At 37.1% G+C, this 26986-nt stretch overlaps 1 protein-coding gene and 1 pseudogene across 3 annotated transcripts in view; one reads left to right on the forward strand and one right to left on the reverse strand.

Annotated features, from left to right (window-relative positions):
* ABCB7 (ATP binding cassette subfamily B member 7) overlaps window positions 1–26986 on the reverse strand; it is a 150136-nt gene that overhangs the window by 33732 nt on the left and 89418 nt on the right. The gene's annotated exons all lie outside the window — the stretch shown is intronic.
* On the forward strand, window positions 15638–16739 carry LOC128577392 (cobalamin trafficking protein CblD-like; annotated as a pseudogene).

The raw sequence follows: 26986 nt of genomic DNA on the forward strand, positions 1-26986 counted from the left end.
AAACTAAAGGAAAATATCTGGAATTCATATATCTGAGATAGGTCTTAAATCTAGAATATATAAAGAATTTGCTAAAGTCAAGAGGAAAAACAAACAGCCCAATTAAAAAAAAATGGACAAAGCATTCAAACACTTCATAAATGTTTAATACATGCAAATTAAAGCCAAAGATATCACTAAACACCTCACAATACCAAATATTGACAAGGAAGCAAAGAAATTAAAACTTATACATATTGTGGGTGAGAATACAAAACCTACTCTGGAGAATAGTTGGGAAGTTTCTATAAGAGTTAAAAACATACTTAGCATGATCCAGCATTCTATACCTATGTATTTATCTTAGAGAAATAGAAACTTTTGTTTAAGCAAAAACCTGTACCTGAATGTTTATTGTAGCTCTAGCCATAATCACCAAAAAGTGGAAAGAAATGTCCTTGAATTGGTGAAGGAATAAACAAACTCTATTACATCCACATCATGGGATAGTACTCTGCAATGAAACAAAATGAACTGATATATCCAGTGACTTAGATTAATGACAAAGGCATTACACTGAGTGAAAGAAATCAGCTCAATTATATACTACATGATTCCATTTATATGGTATGCTCAAAATGACAAAATTATTGTGGTTGAGGATAAATCACTGTTTCCCAGCAGTTAGGGGTCTGGAGAGGCTATGACTACAACAGTGCTTCGGGTAATGGCACTTTTTTGGTATCTTGACTGTGGTGGTAATTACATAAATAGATACATGTGTTAAAACTCATAGAAACGTTGGCTCAGTGCTCATAGCACAGTGGTTATGGTACCAGCTACAAGCACCAAGGCTAGTGGGTTCGAACAACAATGACAACTGCAACAAAAAAATAGCTGAGCACTGTGGCAGGGGCCTGTAGTCCCAGCTACTTGGGAAGCTGAGGCAAGAGAATCACTTAAGCCCAAGAGTTTGAGGTTGCTGTGAGCTGTGATGCCACAGCACTCTACCGAGGGTGAAATAATAAGACTCTGTCTCAAAAAAACAAATCATAGAAATGTGTACCAAAAAGAATATATTTCATTGCTTGTATATTAAAATTAACTAAATAAAATAAAGCCACTGTTTCAGGTCACAGCAGAAATGTTTCCCTAGGGGTAGGAGATATCTAAAAATAAGACTAGATGACATGGTATTTCAATCAAAATTGACTCAATATGAAGTTTCACACACCTGTTACTTTATAAAAATTAATAAACTGGTTATTTTTACTAGATTATAATCCTGTGACAAAAAGTATACTAATCTGCAACTGCAATGTACATATTAAGTACAAGAGAAATAAAAGGACTTATCCTAATAAAACTTATTTTCTAGATCAAAGCTTAAATCACACATATAATCTGCTAAACTCTTGAATTTTCAGAAACTGGTATATCATTAAGAAATTGAGTTCACTCAATTTTTAGCACAAACATATAATTTGGGACATTTAAGAACAGAGTTAAGGAGAAAATAAAATCATCATAAAGGACAACCAAAGGTATGCTCTATCTAGTGATGCCAAACTAGTGGTCAATATGATAGTCTCAAATTCCAGATTTAATTATCACTAGTCATCCGAGGAACCCGATTCTTTCAGACATTTAAAAGCAGTGCTGCCAAGAAGAGTCCAATATACCTGAACAAGTAGAAAGGAATTTTGTTTTATCTCTCTAGCTACAAAAGAATCTGAAGGAGATAAAGAAAATAAAGACCAAGAACACTAGAGGGAGACTTGATTAGCAAGACAAAAGGTGGAAAGAAAACTGGACAAGTTATCTAGACCATCTGTAAACACCATCAAGGTAGTGGTAGGACCTTCACAAAAGTCAAATCTCGCGGGCGGCGCCTGTGGCTCAGTCAGTAAGGCGCCGGCCCCATATACCGAGGGTGGCGGGTTCAAACCCGGCCCCGGCCAAACTGCAAAAAAAAAAAAAAAAAAAAAAAATAGCCAGGCGTTGTGGCCGGTGCCTGTACTCCCAGCTACTTGGGAGGCTGAGGCAAGAGAATCGCTTAAGCCCATGAGTTGGAGGTTGCTGTGAGCTGTGTGAGGCCACAGCACTCTACTGAGGGCCATAAAGTGAGACTCTGTCTCTACAAAAAAAAAAAAAAAAAAGGGCGGCGCCTGTGGCTCAAGGAGTAGGGCGCCAGTCCCATATGCCGGAGGTGGCGGGTTCAAACCCAGCCCCGGCCAAAAAAAAAAAGTCAAATCTCTATTCTATTTAAAGGAAAAAAAAAAAAAAAACAGACAAGCAACAACAAAACAATTACACAAGTTTATCAAATGAATTTTTTTTTTTTGAGATAAACTCTCACTCTTTTGCCATGGATAGAGTACCATGCGGTCATACCTTACAGCAACCTCAAACTCCTGGGTTCAAGTGATCTTCCTGCCTCAGCCTCCCAAGTAGCTGGGACTATTGGTGCCTGCTACCACGCCTGGATACTTTCTCTACTTTTAGTAGAGACAGAGTCTTGCTCTTGCTCAGGCTGGTCTTAAACTCCCTGATCTCAAGTAATCCAATCACTTTGGCCTCCCAGAGATCTAGGATTATAGTCACCTGGCCAGAAAATTATTATACTTTCTAAGTTATTAATTCATGAAAATTAGGCCTGGGTAATAAAGCAAATGACATAAAAGATTTTTATCACATAAAAATTTCTTCTGGTTTGTATATGAAGTTTAAGTAAACATCCTGTTTAATCCAATCCTTGCTACATAGTTGAATATGGATTCGGAGGAAGTGAAGCAGAAGGTATGACTAACCTATATGAACAAAAGATATCCTGAAGACTCCACATGCAAGATTGTTATATAATATTTGTAAGAAATGTGTTCATTGTTTTTTTACTTAACATAATAGTTTCATTAGGAGACTATAAACACAACAAAGCTGAGATGTATAAACAGAAAGGGACTGTATGTCACTGTCAAATAACAGACACCTAAAATGTAGTACAGGCAAATTGAAAAGGTAGAAGTAAAATTATTTATAAAATAAACTTGTTTTACCTTGTATTACAGCTGAAGCACACAGAACAGAAAGCAAATTAAAGAACATGGACAAGAAGTTGATTCATACAGTGTTAACTCTGATAAGTCCTATTATCTAAGACCCTATGAGATAAAAAATTTGGAGGGGAAAAACACATAAGACTAATATTAGTGAACAACCTCAATGTAACTAGTATAAGTTACATGATGTGTGAACATGATTCATTAATTTTTGTTAATATGGCTTTATACCCTAAAATTTGTTTGACCTAAAATTAGCAGGTATCTAGATTAACTGATGAGTTAAAATGTATTACAGGGTAGGACTCCCAGTTTCCTGTCTGCCATATAAAGAGCTTGGAAATTACCACTTCCATGCCCACAGTAAGAAAAAAAGCTGAACTGAAAAATCAACAACTCTTCTTGAATCCAACAGAAAATTGAGATCGTGGAACAAGCTGCTGCCCTAAAAACCGAAGAAACCAATAAATACATGGACTCACAGCTTACTGGAAGAAGCTGTGGCTAGAACTAGTAAATGGTAGGTATGAACACTTAAAGGGTAAATGAGTAATGGATGTAGAATGAGCAAGGACTACATCCAAAGATTAAAGACTCTTGGGAAACCTCCAATATCCTTACCAGGTTCTAAAAGTGAACATGTAAGAAAAATGCCCTCATATTTCCAGCAGGAGGAGAGGAAAAGTAACCATTTTGAAATGTGTCCAGAGTATTCTATTTTCACTAACAGATTTCTTTCCTTCAAAGGAAATTATATTATCAAAGCCTAACTGCTTTGGATTTAATCAAGAGTATAAGCAACCTGGGAAAGGGAAAATGCCCAACTCCACTCCCTCCAGTTTTCCTGTTTCATCTAAACAGAGAGGTGGAAGCTGAGAAGCATTTGTGAGTGTCTTATCCTAGGGGTACAGGCTTTACCAACAAATCTGAGATCTAATCATAGGATTACAGGACTCTCCCCACCCTACTCACCACCACATCAAGAAGGCTCCTTTATAACAATAAGTTTAAAACTTAAAGGACTGTAAAATACAGAACCTATTTTAAAAGGAATCTTTAGAGAGACTCAAAGACAATAAGGGAAGACAAAAATGAAGATACTAGAAATTCTAGCCTCTGACACCTACAGCTACATCAAATAGTAGAGATAGCCAACTCCTACACTTTATAACATAAATCACATTAAAGGCCTATTCATCTCAGTGATGTTTACCAAATACTTTGCACACGGCTTAAAAAAAAATTACAAGGCATGTTAAAAGGAAAAAAAAATAAAAACAGTCTGAATAGACAAATCAAACATCAGAACCAGACTTAGATAACACAGACATTTCAGAATTATCAGATCAGAAATTTAATATGGAAAAAGGGTCTAAGAAAAAGAAATGGATAGTGTGCAAGAACAGATGGGTGATATAAGTTGAGAGGGAACACTCTATGAAAGAATCAGAGTATATAAGACATCAAAAATACCATAAGAGAAATGAAGAATGTCTTTGATGAGCTCATCAGTAGAAAAGAATCAGTAAGCTTGACAACTTATGTCAATGGAAATTTCACAAAATGAAAAGCAAAGAATAAAAAGAATTTGAAAATGGGAAAGAATATGTAAGAAGTGTGAGACAACTAAAAAAGTAAAGTGTAACATATACATGTGTACTTAGACTACCAGGAGTAAAATAAAAACAGAAACAGAAGAAATATTTTGAGATGATAATGGCTGAGAATTTTCTAAAATTAATGAAAACACCAAATCATAGATGCAAGAAGCTCAAGAAACATTGAGCATAATACATTCTAAAAAACCTACACCTTTGCCTATCATATTCAAACCGCAAAAAAACCCAAAGACAGAAGAAATCTTAAAAGAAGCCAGAGGAATTAAATATATGCTAACATCTGGGTGGGAAAAAATATTTAAAGAAATCACACACAATAACAAGCCATAAGAAAAATACCTGTAAAGGAACAAGGATAAAAATAAAAATAACATCGCCAAACAATTCAGCAAGAAAAACAAACAAAAAAATCTTATTTGACAACGTGAATGGTATTTTCTGTGCATTATTACTATTATTATTGCTTAATATTTCAATGCAGCAATCATCTGATTTCTTTTCTGAATGTATTTATCTTCATTTGTTCTTTACGAGGTTTTTGTTTCTAGTCCTTATGTTAAACATTGTTATTGTTATTAAATTTTAAGCCTTTTTAATTTTGTGAAGGCAAGAAGTGGAAACCTAACAAACACATGTATATGTAAAATAAAATAAAAATTAAAAAAAAACATTGCCCAAACAATTCAGCAAGAAAAATCAACAAAAAAATCAAAAAGTGGGAAAAGAAACAAGAAACGAAATTTTTCAAAAGAAGACAGACAGATGGCTAACAAACATATGAGCAAATGCCGAACATCACTAATAGCCCAGGGAATTTAAATTAAAACCACAATGAGATACCACTTCTTTCCTCGTAGAATGTCCATTATTTAAAAGTCAACAAACAACAGATGCTGGAGTGGATATAAAGAGAAAGTAACACTATACACTGTTGGTGGGACTGCAAATTAGTACAGCCTCTATGGAAAACAATATGTAAATCACTCAAAGAAATAAATGTAGACCTACCATTTGGTCCAGCAATCCCATTACTAGGTATCTACTGAAAGGAAAATAAGTAATTTTATCAAAAACACACACACATTTGAATATTGATTGCGCACAAATCGCCAATGCAAAGATGTGGAATCAACTTAAGTGCCCGTTAATTCATGAGAAGTTAAGGTAAATGTGTGTGTGCATGTGTGTTTGGAATACTACTTAGCCATAAAAAGGAATGAAATATGTTTTGCAGCAACTTGGATGGAACTAGAGATCATTATCCTAAATGAAGCATCTTAGGAATGGAAAAACAAACCAAACACCACATGTACTCACTAATAACTGGGAACTAAACGATGGGCACAAACAAGCACAAAGAGATGTAAAGGACAAGGGAAACTAAGAAGAGGGGGTAGAAAGGTGATGAAGGGTAAATCTATCCAGTACAATGAATATGATTATGGTGATGGGCACACTAAAAGCCCCAACATAACTATTATACAAGGTATCTTTGTAACAAAATAATTTGTACCCCCTTAATATTTTGAAAACAATATTAAAACCATGATGAGGTTAAAACCTTAACCTTGTAAGAATAGCTGTTAGTAAAAAGTCAAAAAAGAAAAGACACTACAGTGGATGCAAAGAAAAACGAACAGTTATACACTGTTGGTGGGACTGCAAACTAGTATAATCACTACGAAATACAGTATGACTATCCCTCAAAAAAATAAATGTAGACCGACAAAAGCTCTGAATTCAGCATTACACTCTGCATCTATGTAACAAAAACAATTATACCCCTTAACATTTCGAAATATAAACTAAAAAACCACTTGTCTTCAGAAATAATGTAAGCAAAAAGACAGTAGAGTGAAATATTTAAACTGCTGAAAGAAAAAAAGAAACTCACCAACCTAGAATTCCACTGTACCCAGTGAGATTGTGCTTTAAAGTAAAAAAAAAAAAAGGAACACTTTGCAAAAAAAGCAAAAATTGAGCAAGTTTTCTGCTAATACATGGGTCTTACAAGAACATGTATTAACATAAAGATCTTCAGAGAAAAGAAAAATGATATAGATCAAAATCTTGGATTTCATAAATAAAGGAAGAGGAGGAGTACATTCATGAAAAGTAAAATCTTTTTGGGCAGTGCCTGTGGCTCAAAGGAGTAGGGGGCTGGCCTCATATGCTGGAAGTGGCAGGTTCAAAACCCAGTTCTGGGCAAAAAAAAAAAAGAAAGAAAAGTAAAATCTTTTTTTTTTTTTTTAATTCTGAATTGATCTGTTAATGAAAAATAGTTTTTTTTTTTTTTTTGTATTCACAACAGCAACAGTGTATTGGCTAAATAGAGCTTATAAATAAGGTAACATGAATGACAGTAACATGTAAGTGACTGAGAGGAATAAATTGGAAATACTGTTAAGTGTATTACCCACAAAGCAGTACGTTATATGCAAGTAGACTTGAATTTATCATAAATGTACATTCAAATTCTGTGGCAACCACTAAAAAATTTGAAAGTTTAATTGGAATATTAACACTAGAAAAAAACAAAACCATACAAAATGTTTAATTAAATCCGAAGAGGGAAGAAAAATACTGAACGAAAACTAAACCAAAAACAAAGAACTTGAGCCATGAATAAAAACCAGGTACATATGTGGTCAATATTAAAAAAATACTGGTTCATGATTTTTACTGGGCCTAAGATGCACCTGGCCATCAGGGGATCGTCAGCCTATAGACAATAGAAGAGCAAACACAAGCTGATTTGGAACTCAATTCAGCTTCTATTCTGCAGGAGAACCACAAAGTTGTTCTGTTCTGTTCTGTCAGTAACATTAATCAGGGGCAAGACAGGACCTGAGTGAAAACCCCCCAACCTTCATCAAGCGCCCAAAGGTTGTCAGGCCTCACCTCCCCCTGCTAGAGAGAGGCAGAGCGCAGCGGCCTGGCAGATTTCCTTGTGATTCAGGCAGGTACAAACTCCTGGAGTATCGGTTCACTACAGGCAACTGGGTCAGCCAACTGTAGGGCTATCAGTGACTGGGTGTGACAGTGGGGCAAGGAGGGGAAGGAGGCATCAACTTTCCCAGACTGATCTATTGGCTGGGTGGCTACTCCTGACTCCACGCAGCACTGAAGCAAGCCACATCAGAGTAGTCACCAGACCCCTGTGATCCAGTTCCCAGAAACCTCTTAAACTCTCTCACCCGAGACAGGTGCAGACTGAGACAATTTATTTGGACCTTTTGAACTGAACCAATCGCCTGAGAACTATTCAGGTAGTGCCCTGGGTGTGTGGTTGTAGGAAGGTTTGATTTTCCTTTTCCAATTGTTGCCTGTGGTGGGCAGGGTGACATAATTGCTGGTATTTCTCCACAGCTGAGACTTCAACCCATTGTAACTGTTTCACTACGGTTGAACAGAAACCAGCTGAAAACAAGACAGAACAACTTAGCCTCACCACACCAGAAAGGGCCCTAGTTTCTCAGGCCACAACAATGTACGGGCCCTCGATGAAGCCCCAGAGGGAAAAAAATCAAAGGGAATAAAACAACTATGGGTCGGAATCAGCGGAAAAACTCTGGTAACATGAACAACCAGAATAGATCAACTCCTCCAAGGAAAGATATGGCAGATGTAATTGAAGATCCCATTCATAAAAAACTGGGTGAGATGTCAGAAATCGAATTCAGAATTTGGACTGCAGACAAGATTAATAAAGTGGAATTAGGAATTTGAGGATATAGTCAAAAGTTGTCTCAAGAGGGCGGCGCCTGTGGCTCAGTCGGTAAGGCTCTGGCCCCATATACCGAGGGTGGAGGGTTCAAACCCGGCCCCGGCAGAACTGCAACCAAAAAATAGCTGGGCTGTGTGGCGGGCGCCTGTAGTCCCAGCTACTTGGGAGGTTGAGGCAAGAGAATCGCTTAAGCCCAGGAGTTGGAGGTTGCTGTGAGCTGTGTGATGCCACGGCACTCTACCAAGGGCCATAAAGGAAGACTATGTACTTACAAAAAAAAAAAAAAAAAGTTGTCTCAAGAATTTAACGAATTTAAAGACAAAACCACCAAAGACTTAGACACACTGAAGCAAAAATTTACAGCCCTCAAAGATCTAAAAAATACAGTAGAATCCCTCAGTAACAGAATGGAGCAAGCAGAAGAAAGGATTTCTGACACTGAAGACAAAGCCTTTGAAAACTCCCAAACTCTCAGAGGAAGAGAAATGGAGAACAAAAACGATCATTCTCTCAGAGAGCTCTGGGATAATTCAAAAAAGAGCAATATCCGACACATTGGAGTCCCTGAAACTGATGAAGTCACCTCACTAGGCACAGAGGCCCTTCTCCATGAAATTATAAAAGATAATTTTCCAGAAATGCCTAGAGATTGTGAAATTCAGATAGCAGACAGCTTCAGAACCCCAGCATGGCTCAATCCCAATAACACATCATCCAAGCATATCATAATAAACTTAAATAAAGAAAATATGCAAGAGAAAATTCTCAAAGCAGCCAGATGAAAGAAAGCCATTACCTACAAAGGGAAGAATATTAGAATGACTGCATATGTTTATGCTGAATCTTTTCAAGCCAGAAGAGGGTGGTCATCAACTTTTAATCTCCTAAAGCAAAATAACTTTCAACCCTGGATCCTGTATCCAGCTAAACAGAGTTTCATTTATGATGGAGAAATTAAATACTTTAATGACATTCATATGTTGAAGAAATTTGCCATAACCAAACCAGCTATTCAGAACATTCTCAGACCCATCCTCCATAATGACCAACCCAATCCTCCACCACAAAAGTAAACTCACTCAGAAACTTTTGATCAAACTCCAACTTCCACACTGGTGAAAGGATTAAAAATGTCCACTGGAGTTTTGAAAAATTCGATACCCAAAATTTTACCAGACTTATCAATATTCTCCATTAACGTGAATGGCTTAAACTGTCCTCTAAAGAGGCATAGGTTAGCTGACTGGATACAAAAACTCAGGCCAGATATTTGTTGCATACAAGAATCACATCTTAACGTAAAAGACAAATATAGACTCAGGGTGAAAGGATGGTCATCCATATTTCAGGCAAATAGTAATCAGAAAAAAGCAGATGTTGCAATTTTATTTGCAGATACCATAGGCTTTAAACCAACAAAAGTAAGGAAGGGTAAGAATGGTCACTTCATATTTGTCAAGGGTAATACTCAATATGATGAGATTTCAATTATTAATATCTATGCACCCAACCAGAATGCACCTCAATTTATAAGAGAAACTCTAACAGACACGAGCAACTTGATTTCCTCCAGCTCCATAATAGTCGGAGATTTCAACACTCCTTTGGAAGCGTTGCATAGATCCTCCAATAAGAAGCTGAGCAAACTAATCTTAGATTTAAACCTAAACATCCAACATTTGGATTTAGCAGACATCTAAAGAACATTTCATCCCAACAGACATGAATACACATACTTCTCATCAGCCCACAGAACATACTCCAAAATCGATCACATCATAGGTCACAAGTCTAACCTCAGTAAATTTAAAGGAATAGAAATTATTCCTTGCATCTTCTTGGACTATCATGGAATAAAAGATTCAGTAACAACAGAAATCTGCAAACTCATATAAAAACATGGAAGTTAAATAACATTATGCTGAATGATAGCTGGGTCAGAGATGAGATCAAGATGGAAATTCCCAAATTTTGGGAACAAAATGACAATGAAGACACGAACTACCAGAACCTATGGGATACTGCAAAGGTAGTCCTAAGAGGGAAATTTATAGCACTACATGCTTTCCTCAAGAGAATGGAAAGAGAGGAAGTTAACAATATAATGGGACATCTCAAGCAACTGAAAAAGGCATAACATTCCAACCCCAAACCCAGTAGAAGAAAAGAAATAACCAAAATTAGAGCAGAATTCAATGAAATTGAAAACAAAAGAATTATAAAACAGATCAATAAATGAAAATGCTGGTTTTTTGAAAAGGTCAATAAAATAGATAAACATTGGCCAACCTAACCAGGAAAAAAAGAGTAAAATATCATAACTCATCAATCAGAAACGACAAAGACGAAATAACAACATACCCCTCAGAAATTCAAACAATCCTCAATGAATACTACAAGAAACTTTACCCTCAGAAATATGAAAATCTGAAGGAAATTGACCCATATTTGGAAGCACGTCACCTTCCAAGACTTAGCCAGAATCAAGTGGAAATGCTGAACAGGCCTATATCAAGTTCAGAAATAGTATCAACCATCCAAAACCTCCCCCAAAAGAAAAGCCCTGGACCAGATGGTTTCACATCAGAATTCTACCAAATCTTTAAAGAGGAATTAGTACCTATATTACTCAACCTGTTCCAAAAGGTAGAAAAAGAAGGAACACTACCCAATATGTTCTATAAAGAAAACATCACCCTTATCCCCAAACCAGGAAAAGACCCCCCCCCAAAAAAAAGAAAATTATAGACCAATATCAGTAAAGAATATAGATACAAAAATATTCAACAAGATCCTAACAAACAGAATCCAGCAACACATCAAACAAACTGTATATCATGACCAAGTCGGTTTTCTCCCAGGGACTCAAGGCTGGTTCAATATCCGTAAATCTATAAGTATAATTCAGCACATTAACAAATTAAAAAACAAAGACTATATGATTCTCTAAATCTATGCAGAAAAAGCTTTTGATAATATCCAGCATCCCTTCATGATCAGAACACTTAAAAAAATTGGTATGGAAGGGACATTTCTCAATCTAATAGAGGCCATCTACAGCAAACCCACAGCCAACATCACATTGAATGGAGTTAAATCGAAATCATTTCCACTCAGATCAGGAACGAGACAAGGCTGCCCATTGTCTCCACTGCTATGACATTGTAATGGAAGTTTTAGCCACTGCAATTAGAGAAGAAAAGGTGATCAAGGGTATCCACACAGGGTCAGAAGAGATCAAACTTTTGCTCTTCGCAGATGATATGACTGTATATCTGGAAAACACTATGCACTCTACTACAAAACTCTTAGAATTGATCAAGGAATACAGCAGCGTCTCAGGTTACAAAATCAACATTCATAAATCGGTAGCCTTTACATATACCAACAATACTCAAGTTGAAAAAACAGTTAAGGACTCTATTCCCTTCATGGTAGTGCCAAAGAAGATGAAATATTTCGGAGTTTATCTAACAAAGGACGTGAAAGATCTCTATAAAGAGAACTATGACCTCTAAGAAAAGAAATAGCTGAAAATGTTAACAAATGGGAAAACATACCATGCTCATGGCTGGGAAGAATCAAAATTGTTAAAATGTCCATACTACCCAAAGGAATATATAATTTTAACGCAATCCCTATAAAAGCCCCAATGTCATACTTTAAAGATCTTGAAAAAACAATACTTGGGCAGCGCCTGTGGCTCAGTGAGTAGGGCACCGGCCCCATATGCCGAGGGTGGCGGGTTCAAACCCAGCCCCGGCCAAACTGCAACAAAAAAAATAGCCGGGCGTTGTGGCGGGCGCCTGTAGTCCCAGCTGCTTGGGAGGCTGAGGCAAGAGAATCCCGTAAGCCCAAGAGTTAGAGGTTGCTGTGAGCCGTGTGACGCCACGGCACTCTACCCGAGGGCAGTATAGTGAGACTCTGTCTCTACAAAAAAAAAAAAAAAACAATACTTTGTTTTATATGGAATCAGAAAAAACCTCGAATAGCCAAGAAATTACTCAGAAATAAAAACAGAGCCAGGGGAATCACGTTACCAGATCTCAGACTATACTACAAATCGATAGTGATCAAAACAGCATGGTACTGGCAAAAAACAGAGAAGTAGATGTCTGGAACAGAACAGAGAACCAAGAGATGAATCCAGCTACTTACTGTTATTTAATCCTTGACAAGCCAATTAAAAACATTCAGTGGGGAAGAGATTCCCTATTAAACAAATGGTGCTGGGTGAACTGGCTGGCAACCTGTAGAAGATTGAAACTGTACTGACACCTTTCAGCATTAACTAAGATAGACTCTCACTGGATTAAAGATTTAAACTTAAGACATGAAAATATAAAAATACAAGAAGACAATGCAGGGAAAACCCTTGAAGAAATTGGTCTGGGCGAGTATTTTATGACGAGCCCCCCCACCCCGGGCAATTGAAGCAGCTTCAAGAATACACTACAGGGACTTGATCAAACTAAAAAGCTTCTGCACAGCCATGAACACAGTAAGTAAAGCAAGTAAACAGCCCTCAGAATGGGAAAAGATATTGGCAGGTTATGTCTCTGACAAAGGTTTAATAACCAGAATCCACAGAGAACTCAAACGCATTAGCAAGAAAAGAACAAGGGATACCATCGCAGGCTGGGCAACGGATTTGAAGAGAAACTTCTCTGAAGAAGACAGGCGCACGACCTTCAGACATATGAAAAAATGCTCATCATCTTTAATCATCAGAGAAATACAAATAAAAACTACTTTGAGATATCATCTAACTCCAGTGAGACTAGCCTGTATCACAAAATCTCAAGACCAGAGATATTGGAGTGGATGTGGAGAAAAGGAAACACTTTTGCACTGCTGGTGGGAATGCAAATTAATACATTCCTTTTGGAAAGATATATGGAGAATACTTAGAGATCTAAAAATAGATCTGCCATTCAATCCTGTAATTCGTCTGCTGGGCATATACCCAGAAGACCAAAAATCACATCATAACAAAGATATTTGTACCAGAATGTTTATTTCAGCCCTATCCATAACTGCTACATCATGGACAAAGCCCAAGTGCCCATCCATCCACAAATGGATTAATAAATTGTGGTATATGTAAACCATGGAATATTATGTAGCCTTAAAGAAAGATGGAGACTTTACCTCTTTCGTGTTTACATGGATGGAGCTGGAACATATTCTTCTTAGTAAAGTATCTCAAGAATGGAAGAAAAAGTACCCAATGTACTCAGCCCTACTCAGCCCTACTATGAAACTAATTTAGGGCTTTCACATGAAAGGTATAACCCAGTTACAACCTAAGAATAGGGGGAAGAGGGAAAGGGAGGGGAGGGACGGGGCAGGTAGAGGGAGGGGGATTGGTGGGACTACACCTGTGGTGCATCTTACAAGGGTATATGCGAAACTTAGTAAATGTGGAATGTAAATGTCTTAGCACAATAATTAAGAAAATGCCAGGAAGGCTATGTTAACCATTGTGATAAAAATGTGTCAAACTTTCTATGAAACTAGTGTATGATGCCCCATGATCATATCAAGGTACACAGCTATCATTTAATAAAAAAAAATAATAAAGAAAGAAATTGGTGCTGCGTGAACTGGCTGGCAACCTGTAGAAGACTGAAACTGGACCCACCTTTCACCATTAACTAAGATAGACTCTCAGTGGATTAAAGATTTAAACTTAAGACATGAAAATATAAAAATACTAGAAGACGATACAGGGAAAACCCTTGAAGAAATCGGTCTGGGCGAGTATTTTATGAGGAGGACCCCCCGGGCAATTGAAGCAGCTTCAAAAATACACTACTAGGACCTGATCAAACTAAAAAGCTTCTGCACAGCTAAGAACACAGTAAGTAAAGCAAGCAAACAGCCCCCAGATTGGGAGAAGATATTTGCAGGTTATGTATCTGACAAAGGTTTAATAACCAGAATCCACAGAGAAAACAAACGTATAAGCAAAAAAAGAACAAGTGATCCCATCGCAGGCTGGGCAAGGGATCTGAGAAGCTTCTCTGAAGAAGACAGATGCACGGCCTTCAGACATATGAAAAAATGCTCATCATGTTTAATCATCAGAGAAATGCAAATCAAAACTACTTTAAGATATCATCTAACTCCAGTAAGATTAGCCTATATCACAAAATCCCAAGACCGGAGATGTTGGCGTGGATGTGGAGAAAAGGGAACACTTCTACACTGCTGGTGGGAATGCAAATTAATGCATTCCTTATGGAAAGATATATGGAGAACACTTAGAGATATAAAAATAGATCTGCCGTTCAATCCTGTAATTCCTCTACTGGGCATATACCCAGAAGACCAAAAGTCTCAGCATAACAAAGATATTTGTACCAGAATGTTTATTGTAGCCCTATTCATAATTGCTAAATCATGGAAAAAACCCAACTGCCCATGGATCCACGAATGGATTAATAAATTGTCGTACATGTACACCATGGAATATTATCCAGCCTAAAAGAAAGATGGAGACTTTACCTCTTTCATGTTTATGTGGATGGAGCTGGAACATATTCTTCTTAGTAAAGTATCTCAAGAATGGAAGAAAAAGTATCCAATGTACTCAGCCCTACTATGAAACTAATTTATGGCTTTCACATGAAAGCTATAACCCAGTTACAACCTAAGAATAGGGGTAAGGTGAAAGAGAGGCGAGGGAGGGGTGAGGTGGGCAGAGGGAAGGGGATTGGTGGGACTAAACCTGAAGTGCATCTTACAAGGTTATATGCGAAACTTAGTAAATATGGAATGTAAATGTCTTAGCAGAATAACTAAGAAAGTGCCAGGTAGGCTATGTTAACCACAGTGATGAAAATGTGTCAAACGCTCTGTGAAACTAGTGTATGATGCCCCATGGTCACATTAATGTACACAGCTATGATTTAATAAAAATAAATAAATAAATACAAACAAAGTAAAGTTTGAGTAAGTATATTAATTTCAGATAAAGCAGACTTTAGAACAAGGGAAATTAACAGGGATTAAAAAGGGGACATTACATAATGATAAAGAGGTCAATTCACCTAAAAGATATAATAATCTTTAAAAAAATAAAAAAATTAGGACGGTCAGGCTCTGGACTGCTGGTGGCTTTGGTAGTGACCAGTACAGATTGTCTCCGCCCAAGTTAGCCCTTCCTAATTCACCCATCCTGGGGTCATAGCCCTTGGATTAAATTTACAAAAGAAAAGGTATTTTGCCATAGTTCTTCTCTGTTTGAAATGGTCAATGTGCATTGTAGCAGAGCCAGACTGGTTTCCTATATCCTAGAGTTTTGCTCTTTATTTAAAAGGGTTGTCAATCCCAAAACTTTTTCAAGTGTGGGATCATCAGGTTCCGAAGAGTCTCTTCTGGCCGCTGCACCTCCAGATATATGCTCTCGAACAGTGTGGTCTGATGAAACTATGGGGCTATTTGTACCTTTGCGTCAGAGATTCTAGCTTCCTGGGAACGCAGGTTTTGATTGTCACCTTAATGGGACCGCTTCACAGAAGGAAAGCCTGGTTCATAAAACTTTGCCTGATGTTCTATCTAATAGAACCCGTATCAAGTGAGAGACATGAGTTTGTGATGGCATAATATGTAAATGAATTTCAGGGTAATGATGCACCTGTCTAACAAGAAATTAACAGTGAGAAACTTACTTTGAAAGTGCCAGAGTAGAGTGTGTAATCCAGAAATGCCCAGAATTGCTGTGAAGAGATTTTGAATCACTATTTCCAGAAGTAGCTAACAGCAAACTAATGATTCTGACTGTAATACAGAAGATTAAACATGACATGACTGCCTGGACTGCAGAGGTCCTCAAACTTTTTAAACAGGGGGCCAGTTCACTGTCCCTCAAACCACTGGAGGGCCGGAATATAGTTTAAAAAAACAAACACAAAAAAACTATGAACAAATTCCTATGCACACTGCACATATCTTATTTTGAAGTAAAAAAACAAAATGGGAACAAATACAATCACACCACCACATGTGGCCAGTGGGCCGTAGTTTGAGGACCCTGGAAGAGGAAGAAACTGAAAAAGAAATGCTCTTAGGAAAGTTCATCAGTGGTGTTAAGGAAATTTGCTATGCTTTTCAAGCTAAAGGTTACTGGGCTAACTTCAATGACCCATCATCAAGTTTGGCATTTTTTGGACCATGTACAAATAACACTCTTTTTGAAACAGATGAACACTACCAATAAGGAGCATTCTCTGTCAATGATCCTGGATGCTGTAAAGTGATTTGTCATAGTCTCTGGGGTACCCATGTATTTGAAAGAAGTATCTTCACTAATGCAACACCAGTCATATGAAAAAATTAAGGGGAAACTAGCAGTAATGTCAATTTATTTGCTTAATTAGCTGTATGTAACATTTGGGTTGATCTATAAACACTGTCAAAGACTTCAATCTTTAAAAGATACTTATTTCTAGTTGCCATGCTGCAGCTCCAAGGCACCAGCAGCTCTGAGGCAGGAGCGCCTGTGGCGGCGGCAGCCAGTCACTATCATATGACAAAGGCTTTGCGCAGTTCATCTTCCTCCCTGTGTACTTTCCCTTTGCCTTCCTGGTCCACAGGGACAAGAACTTAAAGAGCAAGAGGAAATGAACGGAAAATTAGGGCAAGGAAACAGATAAAAGAAATCACCCATGAGGAAGAATCAGCAGACAACTCCAGGCAACATGAAGAACCAGTCCAGAACAACCCCGCCAAGGGACCATGAGGTAGCTACCGCAGAGGATTCCACCAATAAAGAAATGTTAGGAATGACAGAAAGGGAATTTAGAATACACATGTTGAAAACAATGAAAGAAATGATGGAAACAATGAAGGAAACTGCTAATAAAGTGGAAAATAACCAAAAGGAAATCCAAAAACAGAATCAAATCAGAGATGAACAATATGAAGAATATAAAAAGGATATAGCAGAGCTGAAGGAAATGAAACAGTCAATCAGGGAACTTAAAGATGCAATGGAAAGTATCAGCAACAGGTTAGACCATGCAGAAGAAAGAATTTCAGAGGTAGAAGACAAAGTTTGTGAGATAACTCAGATAGTAAAAGAGGCAGAAAAGAAGAGAGAGAAAGCAGAACGTTCACTGTCAAAATTATGAGACTTTATGAAGCGTTCCAACATACGAGTTATAGGAATTCCAGAAGGGGAAGAAGAAAGCCCCAGAGGAATGGAAGCCATACTAGAGAATATTATAAAAGAAAATTTCCCAAATATCACCAAAGATTCTGACACACTGCTTTCAGAGGGCTATCGGACCTCAGGTCGCCTCAACTCTAACCGAGCTTCTCCAAGACACATTGTGATGAACCTGTCCAAAGTCAAGACAAAAGAAAAGATTCTGCAAGCTGCCAGGAGTAAGCGCCAGTTGACCTACAGGGGCAAATCCATCAGAGTGACCCCAGACTTCTCTAATGAAACTTTCCAACCAAGAAGACAATGGTCATCTACCTTTAATCTACTTAAACAGAACAATTTTCAGCCCAGAATTCTGTACCCTGCTAAGCTAAGCTTAAAAATTGACGGAGAAATCAAATCGTTTACGGATATACAAACATTGAGGAAATTCGCCACAACAAGACAGCTCTACAGGAAATACTTCAACCTGTTATGCACACTGACCACCACAATGGATCAGCAGCAAAGTAAGAACTCAGAAATTAAAGGACAGAACCTAACCTCCACACTGATGCAAAAGATAAAACTAAGCAATGGACTCTCACAAAATAAGACGAATAGAATACTACCACACTTATCAACTATCTCAATAAATGTTAATGGCTTGAATTCCCCACTGAAGAGACATAGATTGGTTGACTGGATTAAAAAACACAAGCCATCCATTTGCTGTCTGCAAGAAACACACCTGGCTTCAAAAGACAAATTAAAGCTCCGAGTCAAGGGTTGGAAGACAATTTTTCACGCAAATGGCATTCAGAACAAAAGAGGAGTTGCAATCTTATTTTCAGATACATGTGGATTTAAAGCAACTAAAGTCAAAAAAGACAAAGATGGTCACTTTATATTGGTCAAGGGAAAAATACAACAAGAAGACATTTCAATTCATTTAAATGCTCCCAGACTCTTGAAACAGACCTTACTCAGTCTGAGCAATATGATATCTGCTAATACCATAATAACAGGGGACCTTAACACTCCTCTTACAGAGCTGGACAGATGCTCTAAACAGAAATTAAACAAGGATATAAGAGACTTAAATGAGACCCTAGAACAACTGGGCTTGATAGACGCATATAGAACACTCCATCCCAAAGATAAAGAATATACATTCTTCTCATCACCCCATGGAACAGTCTCCAAAATTGATGATATCCTGGGACACAAAACAAATATCAACAGAATCAAAAGAATTGAAATTTTACCTTGTATCTTCCCAGACCATAAGGCACTAAAGGTGGAACTCAACTCTAACAAAAATGCTCGACCCCACCCAAAGGCATGGAAACTAAACAATCTTCTGTTGAATAACAGATGGGTGAAGGAAGAAATAAAACAGGAAATCATTAACTTCCTTGAGCATAACAAAAATGAAGACACAAGCTACCAAAACCTGTGGGATACTGCAAAAGCAGTTTTGAGAGGAAAATTCATTGCTTTAGATGCCTACATTTGAAAAACAGAAAGAGAGCACATCAATAATCTCACAAGAGATCTTATGGAATTGGAAAAAGAAGAACAATCTAAGCCTAAACTCAGTAGAAGAAAAGAAATATCCAAAATCAAATCAGAGATCAATGAAATTGAAAACAAAAGAATCATTCAGAAAATTAATGAAACAAGGAGTTGGTTTTTTGAAAAAATAAATAAAATAGATAAACCATTGGCCAGACTAACGAGGAATAGAAAAGTAAAATCTCTAGTAACCTCAATCAGAAATGATAAAGGGGAAATAACAACTGATCCCACAGAGATACAAGAGATCATCTCTGAATACTACCAGAAACTCTATGCCCAGAAATTTGACAATGTGAAAGAAATGGATCAATATTTGGAATCACACCCTATCCCTAGACTCAGCAAGGAAGAAATAGAGCTCCTGAACAGACCAATTTCAAGCACTGAGATCAAAGAAACAGTAAAAAATCTTCCAACCAAAAAATGCCCTGGTCCAGATGGCTTCACTCCAGAATTCTATCAAACCTTCAAGGAAGAGCTTATTCCTGTACTGCAGAAATTATTCCAAAAAACTGAGGAAGAAGGAATCTTCCCCAACACATTCTATGAAGCAAACATCACCCTGATACCAAAACCAGGAAAAGACCCAAACAAAAAGGAGGATTTCAGACCAATCTCACTCATGAACATAGACGCAAAAATTCTCAACAAAATCCTAGCCATTAGATTACAGCTTATCATCAAAAAAGTCATTCATCATGATCAAGTAGGCTTCATCCCAGGGATGCAAGGCTGGTTTAACATACGCAAGTCTATAAACGTTATCCACCATATTAACAGAGGCAAAAATAAAGATCACATGATCCTCTCAATAGATGCAGAAAAAGCATTTGATAAAATCCAGCATCCTTTTCTAATTAGAACACTGAAGAGTATAGGCATAGGTGGCACATTTCTAAAACTGATTGAAGCTATCTATGACAAACCCACAGCCAATATTTTACTGAATGGAGTAAAACTGAAAGCTTTTCCTCTTAGAACTGGAACCAGACAAGGTTGTCCTCTGTCACCTTTACTATTCAAGGTAGTGCTGGAAGTTCTAGCCAATACAATTAGGCAAGACAAGGAAATAAAGGGAATACAAATGGGAGCAGAGGAGGTCAAACTCTCCCTCTTTGCTGACGACATGATCTTATACTTAGAGAACCCCAAAAACTCAACCACAAGACTCCTAGAAGTCATCAAAAAATACAGTAATGTTTCAGGATATAAAATCAATGTCCACAAGTCAGTAGCCTTTGTGTACACCAATAAGAGTCAAGATGAGAAGCTAATTAAGGACACAACTCCCTTCACCATAGTTTCAAAGAAAATGAAATACCTAGGAATATACCTAACGAAGGAGGTGAAGGACCTCTATAAAGAAAACTATGAAATCCTCAGAAAGGAAATAGCAGAGGATATTAACAAATGGAAGAACATGCCATGTTCACGGATGGGAAGAATCAACATTGTTAAAATGTCTATACTTACCAAAGCAATCTACCTATTCAATGCCATTCCTATCAAAATACCAACATCGTACTTTCAAGATTTGGAAAAAATGATTCTGCGTTTTGTATGGAACCGGAAAAAAACCCCTATAGCTAAGGCAGTTCTCTGTAACAAAAATAAAGCTGGGGGCATCAGCATACCAGATTTTAGTCTGTACTACAAAGCCATAGTGCTCAAGACAGCATGGTACTGGCACAAAAACAGAGACATAGACACTCGGAATCGAATTGAAAACCAAGAAATGAAACTAACATTTTACAACCACCTAATCTTTGATAAACCAAACAAGAACATACCTTGGGGGAAATACTCCCTATTCAATAAATGGTGTTGGGAGAACTGGATGTCTACATGTAAAAGACTGAAACTGGACCCACACCTTTCCCCACTCACAAAAATTGATTCAAGATGGATAAGGGACTTAAACTTAAGGCATGAGACAATAAAAATCCTCCAAGAAAGCATAGGAAAAACACTGGAAGATATTGGCCTGGGGAAAGACTTCATGAAGAAGACTGCCATGGCAATTGCAACAACAACAAAAATAAACAAATGGGACTTCATTAAACTGAAAAGCTTCTGTACAGCTAAGGAGACAATAACCAAAGCAAAGAGACAACCTACACAATGGGAAAGGATATTTGCATATTTTCAATCAGACAAAAGCTTGATAACTAGGATCTACAGAGAACTCAAATTAATCCACATGAAAAAAGCCAACAATCCCTTATATCAATGGGCAAGAGACATGAATAGAACTTTCTCTAAAGACGACAGACGAATGGCTAACAAATACATGAAAAAATGTTCATCATCTCTATATATTAGAGAAATGCAAATCAAAACAACCCTGAGATATCATCTAACCCCAGTGAGAATGGCCCGCATCACAAAATCTCAAAACTGCAGATGCTGACGTGGATGTGTAGAGAAGGGAACACTTTTACACTGCTGTTGGGACTGCAAACTAGTACAACCTTTCTGGAAGGAAGTATGGAGAATCCTCAAAGCACTCAAGCTAGACCTCCCATTTGATCCTGCAATCCCATTACTGGGCATCTACCCAGAAGGAAAGAAATCCTTTTATCATAAGGACACTTGTACTAGACTGTTTATTGCAGCTCAATTTACAATCGCCAAAATGTGGAAACAGCCTAAATGCCCACCAACCCAGGAATGGATTAACAAGCTGTGGTATATGTATACCATGGAATACTATTCAGCCATTAAAAAAAATGGAGACTTTACATCCTTCGTATTAACCTGGATGGACGTGGAAGACATTATTCTTAGTAAAGCATCACAAGAATGGAGAAGCATGAATCCTATATACTCAATTTTGATATGAGGACAATTAATGACAATTATGGTTATGGGGGTGGAAACAGAAAGAGGGAAGGAGGGAGGTGGGTGGGGCCTTGGTGTGTGTCACACTTTATGGGGGCAAGACATGATTGCAAGAGGGACTTTACCTAACAATTGCAATCAGTGTAACCTGGCTTATTGTACCCTCAATGAATCCCCAACAATAAAAAAAAAAAAGATACTTATTTCTAAGTATTTATTTCAAAGTTAATGAATTTTCAACATTCTCAAGTGATTTGTGATTTTTAAATCGCAAATGCTTGTCTCAGCGCCCATAGCACAGTGGTTACAGTGCCAGATGCATGCACCGAGGCTGGTGGGTTGGAGCCCAACCTAGGCCAGCTAAACAACAGTAGCAACTGCAACAAGAAAATAGCCAGGTATTGTGGCAGGTGCCTGTTGTCCCAGCTAGTGGGGAGTCTGAGGCAAGATAACTGCTTAAGCCAAGAGTTTGAGGTTGCTGTGAGCTGTGATGCCATAGCACTCAATGGAGGGTGACACAGTGAGACTCTGTCTCAAAAAAAAAAAAAATTGCAAATGCTCATTATTTAAAATATCTTTGAATACACTGTAAGCACATCCACATGGTATAGAATGTGGTAATTAGGATGTAACCAGGGTATAATCTCTTTTTGTTATTTCTCCCCTTTCCTGAGGAAAAAAAAAGTTTTAATTGTTTTGCTCTACAACAAATCACATATTTGGTTACGAAAAAAGTAAAAATTAAAAATCAACAAAAAAGAAAACAAAAAAAGAGAAAACCAAACCAAACAACAACAAAAAGATGTAACAATCTTTAATGTGTATGCACCTAACAACAAAATGTCAAAAATAAGTAAGGCAAAAACTGATAGAATGACAAGAGAAAAATAGATGAATCCTTTATTACCGCTGGAGACTTCAGCACTTCTTGATCAGTAATTGATAAATGTATTTGGTAGAAAATCAAGGATATAGTTGAAATGAACAGCATTAATTACTTGATTCTAAATGGCATCAATAGGATACTCTATCCACTCTATCCAACAATAGCAGAACAAATTCTTCTCAAACTCATACGGAACATTCAGCAAGTTAAACCACATTCTGAGCCATGAAACAGATCTCAACAAATTAATTAATTAATTAATTCATTCATTTATTTGAGACAGAGTCTCACTATGGCTCCCTTGGTAGTGTGCTATAGCATCACAGCTCACAGCAACCTCAAACTCTTGGGCTTAAGCGGTTCTCTTGCCTCAGCCTCCCAAGTAGCTGGGACTACAGGTGCCCGCCACAATGCCCAGCTATTTTTGTCATCATTGTTGTAGTTGTCATTGTTGTTTGAATGGCTGGGGATGGGTTTAAACCTGCCAACCCTAGTGTATGTGGCCAGAGCCCTAACTGCTGAGCTACAGAAACAAAGCCAGATCTCAACAAATTTAAAAGAATACACATGGTACAAAGTATGTTCCCAGACAACAATGAAATTAAATTAGAAAACAAAAGCAAGAAGATGGATAGATTATCCCAAATATTAAACAACACATTTTAACATAACATATGGGTCAAGAAGTCTTAAGAGAACTTTTAAAATATTTTGAATTAATAGAAATGAAAGTACAACTTATCAAAATTTGTGAGATGCAGTGAAAGCAGTGCCTAGAGGAAAACTTATAGCATTGAATGCATATGTTAGAAAAGAAATATATAAAATCAGCAATCTAAGCTTCCATCTTAGGAAATTAGCAAAAGAAAATTAAATCCATAATAAACAGAAAAAAATTAGAACAGAAATCAATGAAATTGAAAACAAAATCAACAGAGGAAGTCAACAATAAAGAACAATAAAATGGATAAGCCTCTAATCAGGCTAACTAAAGCAGAAAAGAGAAAAGACATAATTTACTAACATCGGAAATGAAAAGTGGGGGGTCAGGCGTAGTGGCTCACGCCTGTAATTTAGCACTTTGGGAGGCTGATGCGGGTGGATTGCTTCAGCTTAGGAGTTCAAGACCAACCTGAGCAAAAGTGAGACCCCTGTCTCTACTAAAAATAGAAAAACTGAGGCAAAAGGATCCCTTGAGCCCAAGAGTTGGAGGTTGCTGTGATCTATGATGCCATGGCACTCTACCCAGGACAACAGCTTGAGACTCTGTCTCAAAAAGAGACATGAAAGAGGGGTCATCACTATTGATTCTATGAGCAGTAAAAGGATAATAAAAGACTATTATGTGCAACTCTATGCCCACAATTTTATAACTTAGAAAAAATAGACTAATTTCTTAAAAGATCTCTGTCTATAAAAGAAGGAATAAATTATGTCTATACATATTAAGGAAGTTGAATCAGTAAGTGATAACCTTCTAAAACAGAAAGCACCAGTTCTAAGCGGTTTTGCTGGTGAATTTTACCAAATGCTTAAAGAAGAAATTATGCAAATGTTATATAATTTCTTCCAGAAAACAGAGGTAAAGGAATACTTACTAATTTATTCTATGAGGTCAGCATCACTCTAATACCAATATGAGGCAATTTCAGAAAATGAAAACTACAGACTATTCTTTCTCCTGAATATAGATAAAAAAATCCTCAACAAAATATTAGAAAATCAAATCCAATAACATATAAAAATAGTTATATAATATGACCAAGTAGAATTTATTATAGATATGGAAATCTGGTTCAACACTTGACAATCAATTAATTTAACCCATCACATCAACAGGCTAAAGCATAAAAACCATATGCTATCAATAGATAAAGACTACTTAACAAAACCCAACACCTATTCATAAAAACTCTCAGCAAACTAGAAAGAGAGGAAACTTATTCAACTTGATTTAAAAATCTATGAAAAAACTTAAGCTTACAATGTACTTAATGATGAGAATTAAGGTGTGCCCCTCCCCAAGATTGTGAACAGACCAGGTTAATTTATACAAGTCAACTACTTTCCTATATACCATCAATGCAATTTTGGTACAATTTTTGGTACAATACACAACACAATTTAAATTAGCAATAAAATGGAATACTTACGTATAAATCTAACAAACGTGTATAACTAAAAACTCAAAGAAATCAAAAAGCTAAATAAATGGAGAAATATTTCACATTCATGGATAAGAAGAATTAATATTGTTGAGATGTCAGTTTTCCCCAGCTTGATATACAGATTCAGCGTAATCACAATCAAAATCTCAGCAAGTAATTTTGTGGATATGGACAAATTGATACTCTAAAGTTAACACAAAAAGGCAAAAAACACAGAAACAGCTAACAATACCAAAGAAGAAAACAACATTAAATGGCTGACACTACTTGACTAAAAGACTTACTATAAAAGCTACAGTAATCCAGGGCGGCGCCTGTGGCTCAGTGAGTAGGGCGCCGGCCCCATATGCCGAGGGTGGCGGGTTCAAACCCAGCCCCGGCCAAACTGCAACAAAAAAGAGCCGGGTGTTGTGGTGGGCGCCTGTAGTCCCAGCTGCTTGGGAGGCTGAGGCAAGAGAATCGCGTAAGCCCGAGAGTTAGAGGTTGCGGCACTCTACCCAAGGGCGGTACAGTGAGACTCTGTCTCTACAAAAAAAAAAAAAAAAACTACAGTAATCCAGACAATGTGGTATTGGTCAAAGAACACAAACAGATCAATGGAAACAGAACAGAAAGCACAAAAAAGGGAAATAGAACACAGTCCCACAAATATATTCCACTGATATTTGATAAAAGGAGCAAAGCCAATCCAATAGGAAAAGGAAAATCTTCTCAATGAATGGTATTAGAGCAACGGGATATGAACAACAATAAAAAGAATATATTCTTAGTAAAGTATCTCAGGAATGGAAAAAAAAGTATCCAATGTACTCAGTACTACTGTGAAACCAATTTATAATAACTCACACTTGCCTATGAAAAATGAAACACAACTTTAGCCTAGGATGAAGGAGAGAAGGGAAGGGAGAGGGAAGGGGAGGGGGTGGGAGGGATAGTAGGGGATTGTAGGGGGACTACAACTATGGAGCACATTGCAAGTACAAGTTGGTTCTATCATGTGTAGAATACAAATGTCCTAATGCTATAATTGGGTAAATGAGGTAAAAGCTATGCTGATTAGTATGATGTAAGCAATCCAATTTGTACAAATAATCAACACACTGAAATTGGCATACGCGTATTTATGATCTATGTACAAAAGACTTAATAAAAATGAATAAATAAATAAAAAAGAATCTAGACACTGACCTTACATCATTCAGAACAAATCTTTTAAAATTTAACTCCAAATACATCATAGACCTCAACGTATTATATAATGCTAAACTATAAATCTTATAGGAGACAAGACAGGATAAAATCTAGGTAACCTTGGGTCTGACAATGACTTTTGAAATGTAGCACCAGACACATGATCTGTCAATGATGAGTAAGGAGGATTTCAATATTAAAAATGTCTGACCTGCAAATGACACTATCAAGAGAAAGATAAGCTACATAGTGTTAGAAAAAATTTGCAAAAGAGATACCTAAAGATTGGCATCTACTATCTCTAGTACACTAGTGTAACTGTAACTAACTGACATTCATAGCATATAAATTCATTCCTGATTTTGTATTTGTAAATATATAAGCTGTATAATTAAAAAAAAAAAAACTTAAAAAAGACTGATACCCAAAACATACTAGAACTCTTAAACCACAATAAGAAAACAAATAACTCAATTTTAAAATGGACAAAGATCTGAACAGTCACCTTACCGAAGAAGATATAAAGATGGCAAATATGCATATGAAAAGATGCTCAACATCTTATGTCATGAGGCACTTACAAATTAGAAAAATGAGATGGCACTATATATTTCTTAGAATGGTTAAAAATCTAAAACATTATTAACACTGAATGCTGGTAAGGATGTGGAGGAACAGGAACTTTCATTTATTGCTGGTGGGAATGGAGACTAGTATAGGCACTATAAAAGACAGTTCGGCAGTTTCTCACAAAACTAAATGTTATCTTATGATATAACCGAGC

Source organism: Nycticebus coucang, chromosome X (genome assembly GCF_027406575.1).
Source record: "Nycticebus coucang isolate mNycCou1 chromosome X, mNycCou1.pri, whole genome shotgun sequence".
Taxonomy (NCBI): domain Eukaryota; kingdom Metazoa; phylum Chordata; class Mammalia; order Primates; family Lorisidae; genus Nycticebus; species Nycticebus coucang.